The 13,858-nt window shown below is 36.7% G+C and overlaps 1 protein-coding gene across 1 annotated transcript in view; it reads right to left on the bottom strand.

The window, feature by feature from the left end:
- The window catches only part of galnt1 (UDP-N-acetyl-alpha-D-galactosamine:polypeptide N-acetylgalactosaminyltransferase 1), a 125,747-nt gene that overhangs the window by 59,900 nt on the left and 51,989 nt on the right, over positions 1-13,858 (bottom strand). The window contains exon 2 of the mRNA XM_067448600.1: positions 11,745-11,864. The gene's annotated coding sequence lies outside the window, so the exon portion shown is untranslated. The remainder of the gene's footprint in view (positions 1-11,744; positions 11,865-13,858) is intronic.

Consider the following 13,858-nt stretch of genomic DNA (forward strand, 5'->3'; position numbering starts at 1 on the left):
ATTAATGGATAATGGATCATTTAAAATGCATCACGACATATACAAACTATTGCCTCAGACAGGGACAGACGCTTACTTTTCTGTCTGCTATTTTATGTCCTATAAATAAAGGCAAAAAGCCCCAAAATAATTTTAATAATAAAATAGATGAATAAATACAAAACAACTGATCTTCTGGGGTTTCTTTACTTTAGAAACATTAACCAAAGTAAAAGATGCTAATAAGTGTAGAACAGAAGAGAAAAATCTATTTAAAGCAGCCTACGGAAACAGACTAAGAGAAATACATAAGAGAGGATGTGGAAAAAGAAATTCCAATGGAATAATTCATGCAAAATTGCTCATTAAATTGTGTGACTACATCACAATACTCCAGTGACTGTTGTTTTTCACATTGTGAGAGGAAACAAAAAGACAAAACCCTGTGACACTGGGCCTAGGAAAACTTTTGTGTAAATATCACAAAAAACAAGTATTACAATATGTCACACTGCAGATAAAAATGAATAAAAATACACTACATCTAAACTCTGTACAAAACAGTTTGAATAAAATCTCTCTCTTCACCATCCTGTTCTCTTACGCACAGTCCTGTTATTCCATTCACACATAGCCTACTGTATGTATAAAACACACTTCCTTGGAAAAACACTATTGTCTTTTAAGCACTGGACAGTAATTGTTTCACAGGGTGACGCATGTAAAAGAATATTGCCATGATTCTGTGATATAGCTTGAGAATCCGGATGGCAATTAGATAGGGCTGGGGGAAAAAATGACAGGATGGATAATTGATTCTCAGTTTTATGAACCGATATTGATTCTTAAATCCCAAGAATTGATTTGATTAGTCATCCTGTTTTCAGTTGATGAATGAACGTGACTTTGTAGAGCCGCTCCCATCCAATAAAATACAATAATCTTTGTGCTTTTTTTACTTTTGATAAGATACAGTTTCTGATTTCAAATTAGATCTGTTTTATTATGAAAAAATAAACTAACATACTGTTTTGCCGCTGTTTAATGTAATAGATCACAGAAGCGCAGTTTAGCTAAGAAGAAGCGGCAGCGTGGAACGCACGTGAACTGATCAGCTCCTCTGCTTTATTGCCAATTACATCGCAATATAAACATGAATGAACGTCACAGTATGTTAAAAGATTAGTACAACGCACTGCTATCTTTATCACGTTACATGTAATCACTCAGCGGAAAGACTTTAAATAAAACAGCTTGAGAACAATGTCACGTAACAAGGTCCATAAACTTTAACTCAAGAAATTAGCATTTTTATAAATATACGCACCACATTATATAGGCTATTTATTATTTATTTTTGACGTTCTTCAATATTAATGCATGTTTGAATAAATCCGTCAAGTTTTTATGATTGCCACTTTGCCACCATTTAAATGTTTATATTTCAAAAAACAAATCGGAATAGAAATATGATTATGTAATTATAAAGTTAGCATTATAATTTTATTAAAATTATTATTTAAAAAACACACAATTAAGTGTAATTTATTTTTGTATTTAACTCAGTTAATGTTAACCTTCAATATCAGTAATGTTCCTGACTACCATGTATAGTTTACAGCATTAGTTAAGAATTTTTTTTCTCAAGAAAATTTGCCATGTACATCTGATAAATATCAAACTTGCAACTGAATCGAAAGCTTGTGAATGGAAATTGAATCAAATTGTGAAATGCGTGTCAGTACCCAGCCCTAAAATTAGGTCATGTGAGAACAATGTGGAGTTATTTTATTCATAAAGATATCTAGACGAATCTAACGAGACCAATTTTATGATTTATGCAAAACATTTTTATGACACAATCGAATCGGCATGAGCTCAGGAATCAGAGGAAAAACGTTAGTTGCTAGGCCTTACAGATCAAAAGTTTTTAGAATAAATTTGAGTGAAACTTTGGACAGGTGGTGGCGCTAGAGGGAATGAGTTAGAGACACCAAAATTGGTGTATTTAATGTTGGGACTGTCCTCTATCAGAATGTCAAACCTTTACAACTTTCCCACAATGACAGAATAATAATAAAAACTCTACACTCTTAGAAAAAAGTTTCTATCGGCGCTACGTATTTGGAACCCTTAAAAGGATATATATAGAAGTATAGTTGAGTATACTCCAAAGACCCTTTTATGCTAAAAGGGTTCTATAATGACAAGAAAGAACCCTTTTGGCACTTTAAAAGGGTTCTATATAGAACACTGCAAAAAAAAAAGCATTTCTTATCAAAGAAAAAAAAAGCATTTCTTATCTTGGCAAAAACTCTCTTAATTTTGAGTTATTTTTCCCCCACAATAAGACAATTACTTTTGCTTGTCTAGTAAATACTTCTTGTTTTAAGAATGTTTAGATGCTTGGACTAGAAACAAGACAAAAATACTAAGTAAGAAAAGCATTTTTTGGAGTGGATCTTTTAGGGGTTCCAACTACGTAGCGCCGATAGAACCTTTTAAGGTTCCATATAGAACCTTTTCTTCTAAGAGTAGGCCCTCAACACCCTCAACATATATAATAATAATAATAATCTATAGCCAATGCAATAGGAAAGTGTGAATACTGGCGGAAAAAACAGTGTTTGAACTTATTATCAAGCACTCTCCAGTGTTAAAAAAATACCAACTTTTAGTGAAATTCCTGCATGCATATTCAGAGATGCTAATTTGGATGGGAATAAAAGAACCACGTGACCCTGGTGTTTTTCAATAAAACTGCAGGTAAATTTAGATCTTGGTTTGTGGGATAAAATGAATGAAATGCTGAAATGACAAAAATCCCTTGTAAAACAAATCACAATCCAAAGAGAATTACAGAGTAAAACATGAATTGCTCAATGCAAGCTTTGCATCTGCAACCCCATCAAACAATATCAGAGCGGGACTGTGATTGATCTTTTAAGGTTCAGAGTTTCACTTCCTGTGTTATTTCCTGCAAAGGCTTCTTAACATGTCTTCACGTAATGCAATATTCATGCTGTTTCTGATACTGAGACATATGGACAGGCACACCACCTGTGTGTGTCACATGCAGAGGGGTGTGTGTGCGCGTGTGTGCGTGTGTGTGTGTGTGTGTGTGTGTGTGTGTGTGTGTGTGTGTGTGTGTGTGTGTGTGTGTGTGTGTGTGTGTGTGTGGAATCAACACGCCACACACAAACAGGAATATGAGTTAGCCTTCGGTCACACAAACAAATCCAGTACATAAAACAAATGACATGAGAGTACCAGGCAGACATGTGGGAGGAAAGAAAGGGACCCAGGAAGAGAATGAATGAAAAAGAGAAAGCAGTCACATGCTAAAGCAGAGAGCCTCTTAACAACTCAGGCTGGCAGGAAAACAGATGGGCACAGAAACCCGCTTGCTTGCTTGCACCCCTGGTCGCATCACGCACACACATCGAGATGTGAGACGGGAGGGTAATTAACTTTCTTTGGCTGTTGCCGTCTGTTAGAGAAAAGCAAATTAAACCCCTACAGCATCTCCTTCATTCTATTCACAGTCCCTCCATCTTTCTCTCTACGCCTCCACCTCTGTCATCTCTCTTTCGAAATGTTTCGGTGAAGTTCTCCAATTTCAGACACACACTAGCATTATGGAGAAAAGAGAAAATGTCAACCGAGATCATGATATCTCTGTGAAAGCAACTGTCTACTTATGCACTTTTTAACATCAAATATACATTAAAAAAAAAAAACAGACAGATAGAACGATATGTATATATATATATATATATATATATATATATATATATATATATATATATATATATATATATATATATAAATGATAAAACAACAGACAGACAGAACAAAAGAAAGACTGAAAGAAAGAACGATAGAGGGAACGAAAATAACTAGAAAAAATACAGATAGAAAGAATGACAGACAGACAAAAAGAATGATAGACGGAAGAACAGAGACAAAACACTATACGGAATAAAACATCGAACGACAGACAGACAGACAAAACAATATAAAGAATGAAAGATAGAATGACAGACAGACAGACAGACAGACAGACAGACAGACAGACAGACAGACAGACAGACAGATAGATAGATAGATAGATAGATAGATAGATAGATAGATAGATAGATAGATAGATAGATAGATAGATAGATAGATAGATAGATAGATAGATAGAAAGAAAGAAAGAAAGAAAGAAAGAAAGAAAGAAAGAAAGAAAGAAAGAAAGAAAGAAAGAAAGAAAGGACTTCACAACCTCAGAGCCACATTTTTTTTAATTCATAAAAAATCCAATATGGAGTCTATGCTTGCTACAGTCAAGACTCCATTTGCACACTCGTTTCCTGCAGGTCTTGACTTCAGCGCGACATTGAATTATGCATATTAGATTAGACCATCCCAAACAGAAGCCGGATAAACTAATTACATGTTTGATGGCATTACAGTACGAATGGGTCATAAAAATCGAAAGAGCTACGCTTTATCAGATTTCAGCTCAACTAACATGCACGCTAACTGCAGGAGCGCACATCCACGCTGCACTGAAGACCAGAGCACATGCAGCGTCCAAACGCTCTGGATGGGTACTATAGTAGTCATCTGAAACAGCTCTATTTTTGTCTGTCTGAAGTGTGCATATGATCCATGTGTGATGTGATTCATGTCTTTTTCAATGTGTATGCTTGTCAGTTCTGGTTAAATATGCATTGTGCACACTGAGGATCAACTCTCAGGAACACATGATCAAAATGCGTGTTATCTAGTTATTGGCCCTCTTTAGTAGGCAGGGCCGCAACTCGGTTTGGGACGGTCAGCTAGTTTATCTATGTTTTCTCCATTCATTTTACTTTAGCTTTACAAATTTTACTGGCAGTGCCTTGTAGGCAATGAATTCAGATATGCAACTTCTCAGAGATGAGTCTAGCATGCTAGCACACATCAGCAAGTTCAGTAGGGATTTTTAATTTTAGGATTAAATTACACACAGTTAACACTTCATTGTTTATAGTGCATTTCACAGGAGTGCAATTTCACTAACTTTGTTAGATATCTTTCTGAGGAACAAAGCTAGTTCAGTTATAGGAAGGTCAGAGCCATCAGAACCTGCTGATTGTCTTGCATACCTTTCTGCCTACATCATGTTTTGAAATAAAATGTGTCTTGTTACTGTATCATTGACTTTGCATTTCAATAATGAAGAATGAGGAATAACATTCTCAGTTGGGGACACTTAAATTTCAACTATATTACTGATCTGCCCGCATTTACACTATATGATAATTGAATTAGCTGGATAACATCCCTGTTTTCTCCAGAGTGGCTGTACAGGCGAATCAAATTCTGTTTCATTATTTTCCTGTTAACACTGTGAAGCTGCTTTGAAACAATTGGACTTGTAAAAAGTGCTATATAAATAAAGGTGACTTGACTAACATTGAATTGTATTTCATTTCTGGCACTGAATCAGAATTGAATCAGAACTTAAAGGTCCCGTTCTTCGCGATTCCATCTTTCAAACTTTAGTTAGTGTGTAATGTTGCTGTTAGAGCATAAATAATACCTGTAAAATTATAAAGCTCAAAATTCAATGCCAAGCGAGATATTTTATTTAACAGAAGTTCCCTTTCAAAGCCTTTAGCGAACGGCCGGTTTGGACTACAGCCCTGCACTTCCTTCAGGAACTAGAACCGTTTGTTGACTAACCCTCCGCCCACAAGAACACGCAAAATAGGGGGCGTGGTCTTGTTGCTCTCCCACGTGGAGAAGAGCGCGCATTCAGCGCTTGCATCTCCCCGTTATGGTAAGAGGCGGGACCTTTCCGGGCAAAGTGCGCTAAGCTGCTGTCCAATCACAACAGGGGAAGCGCTGGCCCAATCAGAACTCGTTACGTGTTTCTGAAGGAGGGACTTCATAGAACAAGGAAATCATCAGGCCGTTTTTAGGACAGAGAAAACAGCGCTGTACAGATAAGTCAATTGTGTGAAAAATACTGTTTTTTTACAAGCGAAACATGAACTCATGTTATATTGCACACTGTAAATATAATCAAAGCTTCGAACACGCAAAAAATGGGACTTTTAATCATTTTTCTTCCCTCCAGAATCAAACTAGTAATGCTTTGAACAAATACTCTATAGAACTGACATTGTATTTGGTACAACACTGTCAAGAATATATATCCAAACTGGTGCTGTCAAAATTAGCTAGTTAATGCATGGAATACAATAATCTATATTCTATATTTACAGTGCAGACTATTTAAAAACTTGATAATATTAACTACCTAAACGTTTTTTTTTAAAGCCTAATAAATGTTGAAATGTTGATGGCTTTTAAAGGGGTGATGAATTGAGAAATCAACTTTCCCTTGAGCTCTTGATATATAAAAGGTCATGGTGATATAAGAATATCCTCTAAGTTTCAGAGCTGAAATCTTCCTTGTTAGTCAAAGAAAAGCTTTTATAGACACCAGGCTCAGCAAATGGTCCTGTACAACGGTAACAGCAATGGTTAAAAAAAAACGGCAACCTCCCTCAGTCTCGAAGTCCCTCAGTCTCCCTCAGGCTCCAAAAAGGGAGCAGAATCGCATTGAGCTCCATGTTAAAATACCCAACTTCACAGCAAGAAAAAAAACATGTACAGCCTGGTACAAATTATGGTTTTGGTCTATACGACTAATTTTGCAACTGTGATGACAACTATAGCCAACATTGGTGAATATTTTTATAACTCATTCGTTTACATTATATAAAGCCTTAAAGTTCTGCATTAATTAAGGGCGTGGCCTCTTTGAGTGACAGGTGGATTGCCGTATGTCTGCATTACGTCACCTCAGCTCCAGCCACATCCTGCCTCTTTGCCCATTGTCAGTTATACGGGAGTGACGCACGATGACTCGCTGCCCAGAATGGCCACGGCCGACTTTGAGGCTTCAAAAACTCTCTTCGGAAACCTATGGGTGACGTCACGGACACTAAGTCCATATTTTTTTACAGTCTATGTGTCTAACCCATATTTGAAAGGCCTTCCACCTTAGATTTTTGTAATAGATTTTGCTCCAAAAATATTTTACATTTGAAAAATGTATCCTTCTCATACTCCTGTTTATACGGTTTCTACGAAAGCTCTACATAGCAACAAACGCCACTACAGCACTTTCCCAAACACCTGTAGCACTTCAAACAATCGTTTTGCATAAATGAGGATGAATGTATTTGTTGGGATATATGTGCAAAGTAGGCTGATGCTTCAATGACAATAGAGTGTGAAATATGAAATATGACTTTATTGAAATGCAAACTCTAAAACACATTGTAAATAATAAATAAAATATATTTATATATAGAAATAATAATAAAAAAGGTTACCTTAGCAGCAAATCAGCATATTAAAATGATTTCTGACATTGCAGACTGGTGTCATGATCCCAGCCTGTGCTCCCCTGGTCTTGTGGACTTTTTATGTTATTTCCTGTTCTGTGTCGTGTTTTGTAGTCTTTTGTAGTTCTTGTTGATTAGTTCTTTAATTGTTCTCAGGTGTGTCTTGTCTGCCAATTACTAATGCTGCATTCCACGCAGGTTTTTGACCCTGTAAGTTAAGACTTCAAACCATGACTCACAACTTTATAGCGCTCCAGGCAAAGGCACACCAAACTGCCTGAGTGTACGGAATTGCGGTAGCTAGATTTAAACAAAGCATGGCAGACCGTTTGGTGCTTATGCTCATTATTTACAATAATTTATTTCGCCAAAGGTAGATAGATATCATTTCTATCGCAACCATAGCATAAGGCAAGGGTAGCTGTTATACCTTTTATTTTACGTTATTTGTATATCCATAGGGGCTGCCATTGTAGTTTCGCAGGCTATGTGAGTCACCTACTAATAAAGTATAAAAGACTTATATGGACAGAATCCATTTCTGGGAGAGAGAAAGAAAGAGAAAGGTTTCCTGAAATTATATTTCATCAGATATTCAAGAGAGTTGTTAAAAATGTTCAAGATGTGTAAGTTCATGACTATGTATGTATGTGTGTGTGTGTGTGTGTGTGTGTGTGTGTGTGTGTGTGTGTGTGTGTGTGTGTGTGTGTGTGTGTGTGTGTGTGTGTGTGTGTGTGTGTGTGTGTGTGTGTGTGTGTGTGTGTGTGTGTGTAATGATAAAACATCAAAGAAAAAATCAGCAGGACGGAGCTGCCAGACTTAGTTTTATAATTAACACAAAAGCGAGATGCAGTTCTGCATAATGAACTCTCTGTGAATGACAGCAAAAGAATCACGGCAGTTTAACAGACCCAGACCAGTTATCAGTGTGCTTCAGTCTCCTAATGACTCCTGCTGAGCACGTCCAGCTCCTGCTCTATAGAGACATTTAAGCCTGTGTAAAAACTTCTGCTATCAGCTTTGTGTGGGAGTCACTTCTGTCTGAAGCATCTGTCTCTGCTACTCATATTTGCTTTTTGTAGTTGAGATATTACACACTATGACAAGACACAAAAGAGTAACAAGGCAAAATGCAGTGAGGCTACTAACTTTATATATATATACATATGAGAGAGAGAGAGAGAGAGAGAGAGAGAGAGAGAGAGAGAGAGAGAGAGAGAGAGAGAGAGAGAGAGAGAGAGAGAGTGTTAGCAGTAGAACATTTAAGCCATTTAAGCTGCGAGGTGGGGACTTGAAAATTAAAATTAAAACGTTAAATTTGTTGTTTTTGTAATGAGTATGTTTATTTGTGGGGTATATGTTGTGATTTTGTTTGTTACAGCTTGAGTGAGAATAAAGGCATGAAGATGTGAACTGGGTGAGTTTATACAAATGATACTTCCCTATTATTGGAAAAGTCCCAAAAGGGGGTTGGAGTCTGGCCTTTTAAAGAGGAGGCCAGACTCAAGCAAGGGACTTGTTATCCAAGACAAGGCAAGAGATCTACTGTAGTGCCTTGAGTGAACCCTAAACCGTTTGTATATTGTGGATACAATATTTATATATATATACTTGTTCGTTCATTTGTTTTGTTTTATATTTTTGTGACCACCTATATATATAAACCCTTCACCGTTGGACTAAATTATTTTGGCACTGTAAATAAATCTCACTTTGCACAGAAGTGCCATTGCGGACTGAGCCATCAGTTTTCTTTACATCTTACAGACATTCACAATGTCCCCAAGCGAGCTGGTGGTAGCTCGCTTTATCACACACACACACACACACACACACACACACACACACACACACACGTCATGAGCATTTAAGTCTCATAAGTTCTTGTTTCATTTTGAGATGAAGATCACTGAAGTTAACATCATCATGAAGTAATGATGATTATGTAAGTGAGTCAAATACTGATTCAGTAACCGCTTTGACTGATTCAGAGAGTTCATTTAATGAAGGATTCGTCATAACAGATCCAAATTGATTATTCCTGAATTTGTGAGACTTTCTGAATGATTCATTTAAAGAACCACATTTGTTTGGGTAATACTTGTTGCTAGGTACGTTTTGTTTGCTTGCGTGCAGCTCAATAGAAAGATGCATTCTTGCAATTATTCAGTGGCACAGTTCCTTTACAGATTCAATTATGACTGCAAGCTTACAACTCACAACCTGTGTGTGTGTGTGTGTGTGTGTGTGTGTGTCCTTGTTTATATTACATTGTGGGGACCAAATGTCCCCAAGGAAAGTAAAACCTGAGATCACCTACATTGTGGGGACCAGCCAGTGGTCCCCACTTTTCAAAATGCTGTGATGGGTAGTTTGAGGGGCAGGGGCAGTGTAGGGGATAGAATGTACAGTTTGTACGATATAAAAACCATTACGTCTATAGAGAGTCCCCACAAAGATAGTGAACAAGACGTGTGTGTGTGTGTGTGTGTGTGTGTGTGTGTGTGTGTGTGTGTGTGTGTGTGTGTGTGTGTGTGTGTGTGTGTGTGTGTGTGTGTGTGTGTGTGTGTACTCTTAACCAAACATGATCTATATGCAGTATGAAAAATTTCCCATTTGTCCTGACATAGGGAACTAATGTCCTTAGATAAACATACAACTAAATCCCAAGTCAGCACTTCAGTAAAAACAGATGAAGAAAAAGAAGAAAAGGAGGAGGATGTAGTTGAAGAGATGGATGATTCTCACTTTCCCATAAATCCCACGTGTGTTTATGGGGATGGGTCTACCAGTAATGTAACACCATAACAGGATCCCTGTTTTAAGAGGTCTGCAGTATTACCCACAATGCAAGAATAGTGAACAACGTACCCGTCTAATTTCAGAAACCGGTAGTGAGAGGTGATGTCACTGACTCTGAGACAAAGTGTGAGTCTGCGAGGTGTGTGTGAGTGTAAGTGTGTCAAGAAGCTGGAAATAGACAGACATAGTGAACAGGAAACTCTCAAGGCTTCATGTTTCTATTCTCAGCTAAAAATGGTTTCCCACTTGTTGGGGTTTAAGAAATGATTATCAAAACAAGAGTAAAGTATGAGGAAACAATTACGATCTCACAGAGAAACTGAGGGAGGTCCATTTTAAGCCATTTACATCTGTATGTTGAATTTGGTATAGAAATCAGACCGAGATACAACCGTGGTTCCCCAAAGCCTGTGTTTGCAACTTCCTCTTCCTCTCACAGATGATTACATGCCACGAGCATAGGCTCTTTCAAACCAGCACAACTAACAAGCTACACACACACACACACACACACACACACACACACACACACACACACACACACACACACACACACACACACACACACACACACACACACACACACACACACACACACAAAGACTCACAAAAGAACAGGGTGACAGAGATGGAGGGAGCTGTGATGCAAAAACTGCACACAATGCAGAAAACAAACACAAATTGATTACCAATGCAAAGCCTGGCAGAAACAACAAGTACAATTAAATACTTTAATTTACAATCATTCAGCCATTTTGTGGTGTAACCCAGATCAATATGCATTACTGTCTATTTAAAAATTAGACTTCTATAGACACATTATCATGCTAACTCACATTAAACCAAAATCCTGAAAATATCAATCCACATTTTGATTTCTATTTGAATAACAATTTCATTTTTTTGATATATGAAGATCACATTAAAACAAAGTTTCTCATCCCTTGATTATTAAATTTCACTATTTTGAATACCTTAGATTTTATTGCATAAACCATTTGATTTGTTTGGACTGAAAATGATTACCGCCCCCATATTGTGGCATAATTTCCATAGCACAGAATGATATTGTCCATAATTTCAAACTGAGCTGTAATGTTGTCAAATTATAAAAACAGTTTGAAAATATTATTTAATTGTGTGTATATTGAAAAATAGCTGTGAATTTAACCCTTAGCAAGACCATTGTATTTGTATTCCATTGCCATTGTATTCCAAAAAGGGAATTTCCACGAACCACAAAATGCTAAAATACAATATATCATTTGAGATGTGGTGGAAATAACAAAGTGGTGCAAATTAAATAAACAAATTTAAACAAAATTAAATAAACTAGTTGGAGTGTGAAATGTGTTTTAAATAAAAATTTAAAAAACGCTTGCATTACATGGGGAAAGACCGTAATAGAGTTCTTCCCTATCAGACAGTATATGTGAACTGCTTCATTATCATGCTAAATTAACCATGCATTGTGTGTAAAACTGAGCTGACATTAATTCACACTTTGTATAATAAAGAGACTAACCATAATTACATAATGACATAATTGTCCGCTGCATATTCAGTGCATACCTGTTGAACTGATGTCAGAGTGGGTGAAGGAAGGCGTCTCGTATCCTACAGCGCAGGGGCTCCAGATGAGGGGAGGAGCTTGAGGTCCCGCCACAGAAACCCGTTACTCACGCATGCTCCCTGTAACAAACAAAGTCAACTGTTAGAAGGATTACACCGGCTAACATTAACACTACATTAACCATATTTATTAGTGATAAGTACACTATGCAGTGTAGAAGCTAAGCTGATTAATCGGCTGATATATTTAATACTTCAGCTAATATTTTTAATCCATTTAGTGGGATTTAAAGCCTGTGTGTACCATCTTAAATAAACCAGTTAAAATGATAAAATGAGCCAGCATTTAGCAAATATATTTAAGGTACCCCATTGTGCCTGTCATCACCTAAACAAATCACACCCCACAAAAAATTGCACTTAATTTTTCTTTTGCAAGTTTTTACATATGGAATTACATTTAACTTTGTTGAGTAATTTACGAGTTTAAGGTTACTTTCCACTACTCTGTTTCAAGAACATTTTACTGAATTAACTAAGCTATGCTTTACTTAAAACATCCAAGTAATAAATACAGTAGCATAACTATAGAAGCAACATGGTACCCACACAAACACAGAGATCTAAGTACTTAGTACACGGTACACACAATAACAGTAACATTCAATGGACTATTTGTGAGTATGAGTGAGTCATTTGGAGTAGAAAATGAACTCCAGATGTCACAAAACAAGCAAGTGTCAGAAAAACAAATATAAAGCAGTGTAAATTACAGTTGAAAAACAATGAAAAATGCAAACTTAATAATTATTCAGTGCATGATGGGATTACTTAATGATGAGTCAATGAGCATGATGAGTTTTACTTAATTTTATAAAGTTCATATTTACACTTTCGTTTCTACACGCTTAAAGGGTTAGTTCACCCAGAAATCTAAACGAGTCTAATGACTCGCCCTAATGTTGTTCCACACCCGTAAGACCTCCGTTCATCTTCGGAACACAGTTTAAGATATTTTATATTTAGTCTGACAGCATATGCAAGTGTATGCACACTTTACTGTCCATGTCCAGAAAATGAATAAAACCATCATCAAAGTAGTCCATATGTGACATCAGTTAGTTAATTAGAATATCTTGAAGCATCAAAAATAAATTTTGGTCCAAAAATAGCAAAAACTACGACTTTATTCAGCATAGTCTTCTCTTCCAAGTAGTGTTGTCAAAAATATCGATATTTCGATATATATCGATACTGGAATATCTGAAACGATACGATTCTCAGTTTTTACAGTATCGATATCAGCTGCGCTCTCCTCTCCAACCGTCAGCGAGTTGACACACACCGGCATATTCTCACTCAGCCCGGTTAACCTCTGAGCACGGCGAACGCGCGTTCTGCTGGACTTTTTCCTCATGACAGTGTGTTAGTGTTAGTGTGTGATCGGTCTGAATTTCGCGCGGGATTGCACATAAATTAATTCTACTAATCCCCGCAGATTTCGTGCTCACATCTGAAGCGCACACACACATAGCCTACCGTAATAAAGCCGCCTCTGACATGATACAAGTGCAAACATTTGCTTCCTTTTCCAGCTTATTATTGGTCAAATACACTCAAAGAATTATCAGTGCACATCTGGAAGAGTATTAACGTAAACATAGTCGCAAACAGTTCAGGAAGAACGAGTAACAGGAACAGTGTGCAGGATCCATGCGTCTGTTAGTCTTAAAGGGACCGCAGTCATTTGCTATTCAAACTACAAAAAGACAAACGATCAACTGCTCTTGACTGATCAACTTGTGTAACTTTAATAGTTTCATCTGTACGCTATTGATTTTTTTACAAAGAACATTATCCAATGTTGTTTTAAATGTAATTACTATGCATTTTTTTAATTTAGTTCCTTATATGAATGTTAGACCTACCTGAAAAAATAAAGCAGTCTGTTTAATTTGTATCTTCTATTCTATTGCATTTATTTGTGCTATTTTTTGTAATCTGTTTATTTGTTCTTATTTTATTACTGTTTAATCGTCTTTTTAAATTCAATTTACTATTCGAAATCCAGCTTTCTTGTGCTGTGTGTAAGCTATTGCAACACAATTACCCCA

Source organism: Pseudorasbora parva, chromosome 7 (genome assembly GCF_024679245.1).
Source record: "Pseudorasbora parva isolate DD20220531a chromosome 7, ASM2467924v1, whole genome shotgun sequence".
In the NCBI taxonomy this organism is placed as follows: domain Eukaryota; kingdom Metazoa; phylum Chordata; class Actinopteri; order Cypriniformes; family Gobionidae; genus Pseudorasbora; species Pseudorasbora parva.